Source organism: Oryza brachyantha, chromosome 11 (assembly GCF_000231095.2).
Source record: "Oryza brachyantha chromosome 11, ObraRS2, whole genome shotgun sequence".
NCBI lineage: Eukaryota > Viridiplantae > Streptophyta > Magnoliopsida > Poales > Poaceae > Oryza > Oryza brachyantha.
This window is the reverse complement of record NC_023173.2, coordinates 1954188-1967045: the sequence shown is the minus strand read 5'-3', so window position 1 is coordinate 1967045 and position 12858 is coordinate 1954188. Positions and strand designations below refer to the sequence as shown.

Sequence of the window (12858 nt, the reverse complement as noted above, 5' to 3'; positions counted from 1 at the left end):
CCCTGTACAGTGTACTGTTGGTAGGCCATCAGTACTTCTCTTTTTGGGCCCACCAAGCCATGGCATTGCATTCCAACCGGCACCCGCACGAGATATGTTCTTCGTTCTTGTTATACTTTTCGTGAACATGTTCAACCATGTGAATGGCGATGATTATTTGGAATAATTAACTTTTTATCGCTATTGTATTTGTTTATAAAAAATTTGCTACCGGAACCACGTGTTATAGACATATGAGAGCTCACGTGTTATAGATAACGAATGACAAATTTATTATCGTTTATTTTGAAGAGTGGCAATTAGTTAAATGCCCTTGATTATTTAGGGCGAGTGAATAAGGAGAAGGTGAAGATAATCGTATAAAATAAGAAAACTCACTAGTGAATAATTAATTGTCATGTTAGGTAGTGGAAACATGGGAATTAAGTTAATATGATTTTTAAACCGGCTTCAAACTTTATGAAAAACATATTGTTTATTAGTTTGAAAAACGTGCTCGGGAGGAGACAAGATTTCGCTCTCTTTCCCTTAGTACCGAACACACCCTAAAACATACATGTTGAACCACAAACTTTCATTTGCTTTATAGGTCCTGAATATGTTTCCTGGATCTAGTTGATCTTCTAGTACTGAACTTAGACATCACAAAAAAAAGAGAAAAGAATACCCAGGAGGAAGCAGGTGAGAACTGAGAAGAAATCAAGAAAGCACCAAATTTTGAGTCCAAGCAGCTGATCCATCGACAAGAAAAAAGGGTATTGCTCTGCAGTTTTGTCTGATATGCATCAATGTCAAATTTTACAGGTAGTACCAAAGGATAAAGGCAGGCACAACACAGTAACAAAAAGGTTCTTAGAACAGGTAATCGAGTACCTGCTCCATCATGATTAATTGATTATAGTGCACGGATTTGTCATGCATTGATACGTACTCAATGGAGTCCAGCACACATAATTAGGAAACGCATTATACAAGTTGAAAGAGACTTTAATTCTTGATAAATTACACTTTGAACATCAACCTAGCTAAACAAGGCCCTACCGGCCACCATGTATTTGCACAACTCCTCAGACCTGACAAACAGAATGTCAATTTTCAGGGGCATTTCTTCAGTTCTTCATCTGGGCATTCGTTTTCGTTTGAATGATTTCATCCATGTGTAATCAAAACAGAGTAAACACATCTATCAGAGGGATTGAATGGTAGGTATATCAAAAACCTAAATCTTTTAGTAGAAATAAAAGATTATCTTCACAAAGAGTTTTACCGAATCTTTCGGTCGCACGAGCTTATACCACCGGTCAGACCGACGTTACGTGACCGGTCAAACCGGCAGCCTGCCTGTGGTTGGACCGTCGGGATCCTAGAAAAACGTCGATTGACAACGCTTGAAGATGTGGATTGAATCTCTCGACTTTTATTGATTAACTTGTGCTTACAAAGTACAGAAAAGCACTCCTAACAAAAATTTTCGATCTAATATCGAAATCCAGTCTAAACCCCAATTTTCTCTCACAAAAGGCACTCAAAAACTCACCGGGGCATACACTTGGTACCTATTTATAATCTCGACGTGGCTATGCAAAGCCCACGTATCTAGCACGAATTAGGACTCCCAATCTCGTGGGAAACCTTTTCTTATCCGTAACCAACATATCTTTATCTTTAATACAACAGATCTTCTCAAATTCGGACTCTATGCGAATTCAACTCCATATCCCATACGCACACAATATCTCCATCGTATGTCATATGAAATCTTCACCAACCACGTGTATTGATCTTTAGACTAAGTATCCCACATAATATTCGATCATCCGGACGTCATCTTATCTCCAAGTTGACTCCTAATCCATCACTGACGATACTCTCCCGAGGCATCAAGACACCTAAACATGAATCAAACAAAGAAACTATATTTCGAGACCAAGCTATCTCCAACTTAACTTATTATTAGCAAAACAACAGTACTCATACGTATAAAAAAGAAGTCAAATCCACGAAGAATAAATCCGAAACGGAAAAAATTAACCAAATCTGAAATTGTCGGGTCAGCCCGGATGGTCTGACCGCCCACATACCTGCGGTCTGACCGCAGGTGTCTCAACAGTCTGACCGCCCATATACACGCGGTCTGACCACCCAATATCAAAAAACACTTAATTCGCAAACCATCAATTTGTTCATCACGAAAACTAAAACTTATAGATCACTTATTGATATTACACCATGATCCATGTTCACAATTTCATGAATCAACAATGAGGTTTTTTTTTTCATTCTATCCATTATGCAGCAAAAATGTGCAATGCTCTTCTTCTGCACATCACGTGGTGGGTATGCTGCTCAACTGAATCGGCAGCAGCTCGAACCCACAGCAAAAATGAGTTCTTGATTGTATTCAACACCAATCGACGTGGCAGCCAGCAAGAACTGATGAGTGTCGACTTGTCCAAAATTTATTGGCTAATTAAGATGCCAACAAATTTTTAGTTCATGCATTTAATCCTTGCCAAAGCACCATCTACGAGTAGCAATTAAACTGAAAGAACATTCTGCTGGTAGGTTAGAGTACAATAGTACTCGAGAAGTTCGTCGCCGTGAGTATCTCTAATGCTTGTTCGATTGAGCTGTTCAATTATTTTGTTAATTAAGACGCCAGCAAATTGTAGTTGATGCACTTAATCCTTTTGATAAAGCAGCATCTACGAGTGACAATTAAGCTGAAAGAACATTCTACTGGCATATTTTTCCTAAATAAGGTTTGTCTTTTTTTTCCGCCGTTTTAGTCAAAAAAAAAAAGTTGTCTTTTTAGCCGGGACAACCGAAGCATTAGGCCGTCCATTTTTATTAAGATTGGGAAAGATGTTACGAGTTACAACACATTACAAATTACATCGACATGAAACTATCGAAACCAAATAAACCTAACCTCTAGAGAACTAGGGGCGATTGTTTTCCTTTTTCAAAAAAAAAAACAAATAACACATTTATAAACGAAAAATAATTTATAAATAAAAATTTTATATATGTGTTTTAGCAATTTAAAAGTCAAAACTGAAAAATAAAGTACAATTAAAAACCTAAAAATCAACTTTGCATTTAAGACTGAAAATTTATTCTTCTATAAGTATAAACAAAAGCGAAAAGATGATTGTGCTACTCACGTCCACAAAAACAAAAAACCCTGCTTGTTCCACGTAAAAGATCTCTTTTGTATCCCCACAAGCAACTGCAGCGTTGTCCTAAGACCTATGATTGAATACTCTAGCATTCATCTTCTTCCAAACAACAACAGCACACCAACATCAGCAGAGAATCGGTGAGATCTACCCGCGACTCTCCCCGTAATTGGGAGAAGAGTTTTATTTTTGTCCTTTCTTTCGTACCTCGAGGTACTAATACCTCGAGGTATCAAATCGTTTCTTATTATTGGATCTAGCTAAGTAGGATATACACGGTTAGATCCAACGATCATAAACAATTTGATACCGCGAGGTACCAGTACCTCGAGGTACAAATAGAAGGATGAAAGTAAAACTTTTGGGAGAAACCTGCATCCAACCTCGAAGCAACGTCCAAATTCTGTTGTTATACACACAATTAACAAATAGATTGTTACAATTATCTTCTCTAGTGAGACACAGGGAACAAGCTGACCTCCTTATCTGTAAATTGTTAGCAGTAAGACATCTTCCATTCCACATGAAGAACTTGATCCTAGAAGGGGCCCTTTGTTTGCCAAATTAAGAAGATCAGCACAAGTCTAGATTGTCTTGGTGAGGAAGAACATGTGGTTGGCTAAGGACACCAAGAAAGTCCCATCTTCTGAAAATTTCTACACTTTTTTGTCCTATTTCTCTGGTTGTAGCTCAAATTCGTTTTTTTTTTTGTCATTGCGAGTATTTGGTTTTGGCAGCTGAAACTAAACATTATAGACGCCATTTTGAAAAGGTTTGATACCAGATTAATTTCTTTTGAACTTAACTAGGTACATTGATTGTTCTAAAAAAAAAACTAGGTACATTGATTGACACGTTAGTCTTCTAAACAGAATCGCGACTCCATCCTTGCATAATTTGCGTTATTCACGAGATAAAGCATTAGTGTCTTTTGAAACTTGAGTTCTACTAGCACACAAAACTAAAATTATGCAAATTTATGAGCTCAATAACGTTTTTTCTTTTTCGAGTACGTTCTGGTTCAGAAGTGCATTTTCAAACAGTAAGTTGCTCCAGTGTTAATTAATTGCGGCTTGTTCAGTCGAACTAGTATCGATCTGATCACAGCACACCACATCAATCATATACAATTACCAATTTGCTTGTTGCCTTACGCAGTTACGCACAGATAGATGATATGATGCTTATTTGAGTATATCGCTTATTGGTAATTACTACTGAAAACTGTCTTGAAGTAGACGCGACACTTATGAGCGCATCCATCCAGACCATTAGTTCTCATCATCCCCTATCAGCTGCAATAGCAATGCTGCATTCTTTATAGCTTCGATCTGTTTGAATCTATGCAAACGCAGGAACCTAGAGAACGTGCAACACCTATTCAAGGACTGCCCGATAACCTGGCGCGACACCCTAGACAGAACCAATTGCCTAGGCCTTTGGATCGATAAACACCAGCTGGATATTACGCTTGAGGACCTCTGGATCCATGCCATAGAGTCAACACCCAAGGCTTTCAAAAAGGGATTAAGATCCGTACTTATGTTGTTGTCGTGGGAAATTTGAAAGGAGCGAAACAACAGAGTTTTCAGAAGAGAAGAGGCCACTCTTTATACGCTAGTAGATCGCATCGCTGATAAAATCTATTCTTAGTGCCTAAGCGGAGCGAAGGGCATTTCAAAAATCATGCCCAATCAAGGAGAGAGTCGACGGCAAACGTGTAATGCAGTTTTTCTCCCAAGACTACACCTAGGCGCAGCAAGTTGGTTCCTCTTCCTTCCTACACCCATCGCCTACTGTATTTCTTATAAATTGTTTTTCCCCCTTCTTAATTTAATATACACCCCGACAGGGCTTTAAAAAATGCGTTCGGTAGCACCTCTTCACGTATTCTACGTGCTCATTTATTATGTACACATTTTATAAACGGTTAAATTTTTTTTTTATTACATGCTTGTAAAAGTTGCTTTAAAAATCATATTATATTTTTAATTTTTTAAATCTAGAAAAGTGCTCAACATAAGTGATCACCACCGAGCAGAGAATTTCACACACCACTTCAGGCGATATCACAGATGGCTCCGTGGACTGAGATAGTCGACTCGGATGGGTTGGATAGACCAAAAATGTGGAGTGAGCTGCTGAGCTGGAAATACAAAATTATTTAAACTTGCATATAATGATTCATTATTAAACAGACCCCCAACATAATGGCCTGAGTGGGAAGGGCCGTGGATGCACGACTGTATAACCTAAGACTCAGTGAATTTTTTCATAATCCTATTTAATTCTTAAAAATTTAGCTCGATATAATTTTATTTTCAATCTGTTTTAAACTCGGTAAACCTATAGATGGTGAGGTTGCTTTAGAAACCCTGTTATATTTTCAACATTTTTATCTAATACTAATAATGTACTCCGTAGTAATCAGTCACTCTGTTTGCACGTGGCGGGAGAGAAGTTTCCAACCCCTTTTGCCGACCGTAGCCTAATCTCTAAAATTATTCTCTAAATTACGAAATCCGGGCACATTCTATGGTGTCGCTGCCAAGCGCTCGGGAAATGGCTCCACATGTGCATGGCTGTGTTAGTTTGCTCCACATATTCCAGCATTGTTACGTCAACTTAATCAGTTAGCCAGCCAGCTCCCAGATGATCACCCCCGCAAGTGAGGAAGTATCATATCTCTTTTAAGCTTCTTTCTGTTTATCTAGCAACCGAAAATACAGAATAAATACCAAACATGCCTTTTCACTAGCAACCTAAAATGTACGATCCATCCTAAAAAAAATTAGGATAAACTTCCAGCCTCATCCCATATTCATGGTTTATTCATATCGTTTTGAGTGTGTTACTGACAAAGAATCATTAAACATTTTCTAACGATAGATAAGATTCTTGCAAAGATAAAAGTTAAAAGCGAGACAATTCATTTCCATTTCAATTTGATCACTCATAGTAGCGGCAAATTGTCGCTAACATATCTTATGTAGCAGAAATAAAACTTGCAGCAATTACTTTGAGAACATCACATGATTGCACCACTAAAAGTTAGCATATTGCAATTGAGCAACATGAGGGAAAACTTGTAACATTCTGCATCACCCACTTTACTTTTCAATTTTATGCCTTTTCTTGTCAGATGTTTTCTTCTCAACATGATTCCGAGATCTCTGCAAAAAGAACATAAGAAATGCAGATAATAACAAACTAACCACACAATACTTTGAGTTAAAAGCATCCAACATCAAGGGTTCCAACGCAAATACCACAAAATAGAAACTGAACTATTGTTAAAGCATGTCCATCATCCTAGTATGATCTTCATGGTGTCATGCTGCTGAAGATCAATTTGATCTAGAGAAATGACAAGTATGATATCGCACAAGCTTTGAGCTCAATAGGCCTTTCTATATGACACCTAAAAAGCCTTCGATATGTGCTTTGCAGCAAAATATAGGAAATGGATGACTTTACCTTCTTCCTCTGGTTTTGGCATTACCTGCCTGAATCCTTCTTTGGCTTTTGTACTTGCTGGAAACATTTAACAGACATTATCAGAATAAAATACAACGATTTGGTTTAAGAAAATATTTTGCACATGAGAAATCAAAACATATAAAAAGATAGCGCAAACACCTGGGCATGAGAAACAATTCGAGCATGTCTTTCAGCATGTGTCTCTTGTTCTTCCTCCAACTCACCATCACTGTTCAGCAATCAGCATCAGCTTAAGCCTCCCTTCTCCCAATAATTTCTTTGATCGAGCATGTCTCTACAAGAAATAAACCAAAACTAAGACTGTGAAGGTATCTTGCACAAGATAACCCCCATCGTTTTTCTTCTGATGGATTCATTTTATGCACAATGGAAATATTCTCCCTTGAAAATTAAAGAGGAATATTAGCTTCCACCTAAATTACACACCTTTGATTTAAGATGTACCCTCACCATCTCCTCATTTAGGCAAATGATTCTAGGACAAAGCTTGCACTTATACACAGATTGGCACTTCAGTATGTACTTATTCAAATCAACTTCCAAAGCACCATCCATGTTAGCAGCATCTTTGGTTGAATCAACATTACCACTTGAGGCACTCCATGTGCAAACCTGTGATGGAATGGGAGGGCCGAAACCCTAACCTCAATCGCCGCCGTCGGTCGTCGCTGACACCGCGGCGGTTGTCACTCCGTCTTCACCTCCGGTGTGCGCGCTCGGGGTAGCCGAGGCCAGCCGCCGCGGGGACGCCGTCGCACGGGGTCGAAGAGGAGGAAAAGAAAGGAGGCAGAGAGGCGCGGGCGCCGGCCGGATGCCGCCGTAAGGCTGCTCGACGGCGGCGCGCTCACCCAACGGGGAGCGCGCGCGCCGGCGAGTGGCCGAACGACGGCGCCGCCGCGCGGCTCGGACGCACCCCATCACCATCACCGCCGCTCACTTTTTTCTCTCGCACATGGGGGAGGATGAGAGACGGTGGGCGAGGGGGAAGAAGAAGAGAGGTGCGCGGGCCGGCGCGAGGGCAGCCGACGGCGCGGCCGCACCGGAGAGAGGCGGATGAGCTAGGGTTAGGGTTGGTCGGGCGGCGGCGGCTGGGTTGGGGGATTTTGTTTTCCCCGATCTGGCCGGCCGACCGTTCGATGCTCCCACCCTAGATCCGACGGTTGGCCTCGGCCGGGCCAAAAGAGGCCCAAGAGGGCGCGCGCGGCAGGCGGCTTTCCCGGCCCAGCCCAGGTTGCGGCCTGGGTGGGGGGGGGGGGGGGGGGGTGGGGAGGGGGCGAGGCGCACGCGTCGGAGAGGTGAAAAGGTTCGCTGGACCAACCCGTTCCCCTCTGAAAAGGTCCAATTTCGGTCCCTTGGAACTGATTTAATGGAAATGAAGTCTGATTTGCGTCCCTCGAGGCCGATTCAGAAAAGCAAAGATTATAGTTACTGAATAATTTGTATATTTGAATTTTTTCTAAGCAATTTGACCCAATGTGATAATTTTTTAGAGAATATTTAATTGTTTTTCTGCTGCGAATAGTTTTTACAGTGTATTTAATTGAATTTCCGCTGCAAATAGATTAATTGATGAAAGTCAGTGTTTCCAAAATTAAATTTCGAACCAACGTGAGAATTTAATTTTGGGGACATCGATTATGTGCTGTGATAGTTGATTTTGACCAATGTTTTAATCACAATATTACAGTTATGGTTCTATATGTTATGTCTATTCTTATCCATCGGTAATTTAGACCTAATGCATAATATTTTATCGTTGTTTTTGTTTTCACCATACATGATTGTTACTTGTAGTTATTCCTTGATGGGTTGCATCAAAGACATTCCGACCCTGAAAGGAGATAACTATCTTGAATGGAAAAGAAAACTCGACCTTGCTTTTATCTTGGGAGAGGTGGACTGGGTATTGAGTCCTATAGAGCCTGCTGCACTCGTGTCAATTTGAAATCACTCGACTGTATAGACCAGAAGAAGACGACATGTCAACAGCCAACGCATGCGTATATCCCGGCCCGCCATGGTTGCTTGATGGGCCACGGCCCACGAGGCAAGGGTGCAAACGGGCCGGGCCGGACACACCCTTGAAAGCAGAAAAGGCCCAGGATTCCGCAATGTAATGCAATGCACACAAGCTGTCGTTCGTCGTGCTCGTCCGGTGCAAAACCAAAAGCTTACGTCAGCGCAAAGATTCGTAGCCTTGTCTTTTTCCGCGTGCTGACGTCACTACTAGCGAAGTCGACCGGCTGCCTATTCGATCTCTCCTTTCCCCCCCTTTTTTTTTTTCAACGCGTAAACGGAAGCAGCTAGTAGCTAGCTGCCGATCTGGCTGGCTTCTAGAGGGTTCTCGACCAAAAGGAAAGATCTTCTAGATGAACAGCTTAATTAGCACGTACATGATGGTTGGTTCATGTAATAGCAACAGAGATTAATTATTGACCTTTGCTCAAAGCCGTCATCAGTGAGGTAGCCATGCATGTACGTAATCCAGACAAAGGAGAAACTAAGCATCTTGTCACTGATCGATGTACGGACGCAAGTCTATCTTGGGTGTACTAACTCTTTGGAGAGAGTGTATTTTAGGTCCACTATCTAATTAAAACACGTGCATGTATGTTTGTGGATGGGTGTACCAGAATCATGCACCTACAGCTCTACCGGCTACTAACCCCAATTCATATATAGTCAACCTAATAGTCAATTCATACAATAGCTGTCTACAAAGCATATACTACATTGTCTCACATATCATGCACATTGTGTCTTGGAGCCCGGGATACAGTTGGCTACAAATCTGTAGCTCGCTGCTCTTCTCTCTCATCTCTTACCTCCTTAAAATGTATTTATAGCTGACATATAGTCTGCTATTATATCTGTTCTAATAGAGTAGATATCCAAGATGGAGAGGTACTATATTTGCTACGGCTTAGTTTGTGACATGATATGAATCATATAATTGAAATCTCTCTTCTTCTTCAATTGATCTGAGAATGTCTAGTGAGTATGATAACTTCTTTTTATAATAAGAGCATATCTGACAATAACCTTATTTTAAAGCCCTCGAAAGGTCAAATTGGGGCTGCCCATGTTTCCTCAAAACCCTCAAATTGTGTTACTCTAGCAATGACCCCGTTGCTTGCCTCCTATTTATGATTATTTACACTGACCAGAATAAATTAAAGATAGAGATATAATATGCTATCAACTTCTTTTTCTCTTTCCCATATGCAACATACCAGCACATCCACAAATGTCCGCCGACTACATAAATTTAACATTAACCCATAATACAAAAACACCCAACTAGAGATAACTTACCACTTGCTAAAACAAAAACATCCAGACTTGCTAAAACAAAAACATGCCTCCCAACTGATCCGCAGTGATAGAGTGACAAACCATTGGAGTTGATGTAATGCCTTGTAGTCTTCCAGTCAATATGCATGGGACTGTGTGATTCTAACCAATCCATTCCAACGATAGCATGATAGCTTCCTAATGGCAGTAGCTTGAATTCATTCTGGAAGCTATGCCCCTGCATCCACCAATTACAACTGGGTATAGTTTGATTGCATAACAACTGGCCCCCATCAGCTACCTGCACTTTAATAGCTGGTTGGAAGGAGCATAGCCCCTATAATTTAGTTCCTATGGTCACATCCATGAAAGAATGAGTACTTCCTGAATCCAATAGCATCAATGATTCGGTACCCTGAATCCAACCCCGCAGTTTAATGGATTTGGATGATTCAGTATCATTGACTGCCTGCTGGGATATGGCCATGATAGCACCATCATCTATCTCTGGAAAGTTGTCTTGGGGAGAATTTTCATCCGATTCGAGTTTGCCATGCATCCAATAATTCTTCAACCACATGCAACTAGACTGAAATAGCACATTTATGGTCCTTGCCCCAACGTTCTCCACATACAAAGCACAACCCCTTAGCTTTTCTATAAGCTTTAAGTGAAGTCAGTCGGCCATCTCTGAATTTTCCGACTCTAAGGTTCTCCTATCATCTGTTTCTGCAGGAGAAACACTCCCCCTATTGGCACTGACAATCCTAGGTTGATGTTTGATATATACCCCCGGTTCATTTCTCTTGCTAACAATGGGTACCACACCTTCAGTAGCTTCTTCCTGCAATAGAGCTATAGAACAAGTTGTATCTAAATCATCAGGTTGCTGAACCATGACCACTGTTCGAATATCCTTCCTCAATCCTTCAATGAAGTGAGTTACAAAATATACGGATGTAGCCGCTTGATCATATGCGAGAAGCTGATGCATGAGATTGTCAAATTGTTCAACATACTCTAAAACCGTGGAAGTTTGTTGTATGTGAATCAACTGTCTAATCAACGCTTGCTGCCTATTCTTAGTGAATTTACCATAGACCCGAGCACACAGTTCAGGCCATGTAATCCCATCGATCTCATGATGAATAGATTGTAACCAAAAAGCGACCAAACCACAAAAATTCAATGTAGCTACCTTGACCCAGTTATCAGGATGCACCCCATAAACATCAAAATATTTTTCACAATTCACCTTCCACATCTAAGGATTTTCTCCAGCAAATTGAGGACAACTCATAGGTGGAACATGCCCGATCAGTGGATTTATACTACCAGGAGAAGGAGAGTATAGAAGAGTTCGATCAAACCCTTCAGATTTCGGTGAATTCAGGATCTCGTCACGCTTGCCATGGAACCAGGAGATGTGATTGTACTTATGCTGCTTCCAACTCTCTTCCAGGAACTCCACCTTGCTGTTCAGCGCCCCGACAGTAGCACTTAGATCATCCACCTTCTTCTCTACTCACGGTATCCTGGATTCCAGCGCCGCCTTGAGTTTCACCAAATCCGATCGGGTCTTCTCTTCCGCCTCGGCGCGCTTCTTCTTGTTCTCCTCAATCATCTTCAGCAGCAAATCCAACTTGCTTTCCTGCGTCATGATCTGTGCTGCTTGCTTCGTGATGTAGTGTGGCTTCTCCAGGGTTTTGTCTCAGGAACGACTCGCTCGCACTTCGAATCCGATGAACCAACGGAAGGCAAGTTGCCTTTTCGCGGAAATTTGCTAGAAGCACAAATTCCAATCCTCCCGTTGGAATTTTACCACCAGATCAGAAGAATCGGAGGAGCGAGTACTGCTCTGATACCAAGATGATTGAACACCAAGAAATAGAGAAGCATATATGGGTAGAGGATAGATTGCTTAGAACAATAAGAACACGATACAGGTTTCACTCCGATCCAATAGGACCGAGTCGCCGCCGCCTACGCCACCGCGTGTTCCAAGCCGTTCTTCTCTTCGTTCTTACCCGTACAAATAGAGATACGCCAGCTGTACAGTCCAGCTGGACGCTCACACACGCACCCACTCTGGGCCGCCATAACGCACACTGGGCCGACGTACATGCGCTGCTGGGCCTGCAGTCCTCACCTCGTCGCCATCGTACTGTAGTTGATCCGGCACGCCTTGGCTGTCGCCTTGATCACCAGCAGCTTGAGCCTCATCGTCCTCTTGCGTGAGTGCTGGTATCCTGACAATGGCCTCCCCTCGAAAACCGGCTTGCCCCCAAGCCGGTGCTGCCGAAAAGCGAGAACGAAGATCCTCGATATTTTCCAATGTAGCATCTTCAGGTGCACAACCCGACCACACAGTAAGAACTTGAGTATGTGTGTTGTCACCATGTTTAACCACCTTGGTGTCCAAGAATTTCAGAGGGATTTGCAACAGACCCAGAGTAGAAGGAAGCGCTGTCTGTACTGGTCCCTTGAATCCATTAGAAGATCGCAGTTGAGATACATGAAAAACCGGGTGAGTTTTGCTAGTTTCCGGTAGCTTCAGCCGATAGGCAACAGCACCAACTCTGCCCTCAACTTGAAATATATTTTACAAGTGGAATTAGATTTGGTATACAACTCTTTACTATATATATAATTACACTTTGTTTACAACTATATTATTAATTAATATACATTGCTATAATGCGGATCTACTGCTGTCCAACAAATCAAATATTTCTATTTTTTTATTAATGTAGGAATTAATATTCAATGCGTAACTTTGCACGGAGCCAGATAAAAATCAAATTGGATATTAGATACAACCTTTATTTATACATATTCTTTCTATACACACAATTAAGAGTTCAATATTAAACCAAAATAT

The 12858-nt window shown here is 41.3% G+C and overlaps 1 pseudogene; it reads right to left on the bottom strand.

The window, feature by feature from the left end:
* Positions 1–6292: 6292 nt before the first annotated feature.
* On the bottom strand, positions 6293–11637 carry LOC102721114 (annotated as a pseudogene).
* Between the last annotated feature and the right edge of the window lie 1221 nt (positions 11638–12858).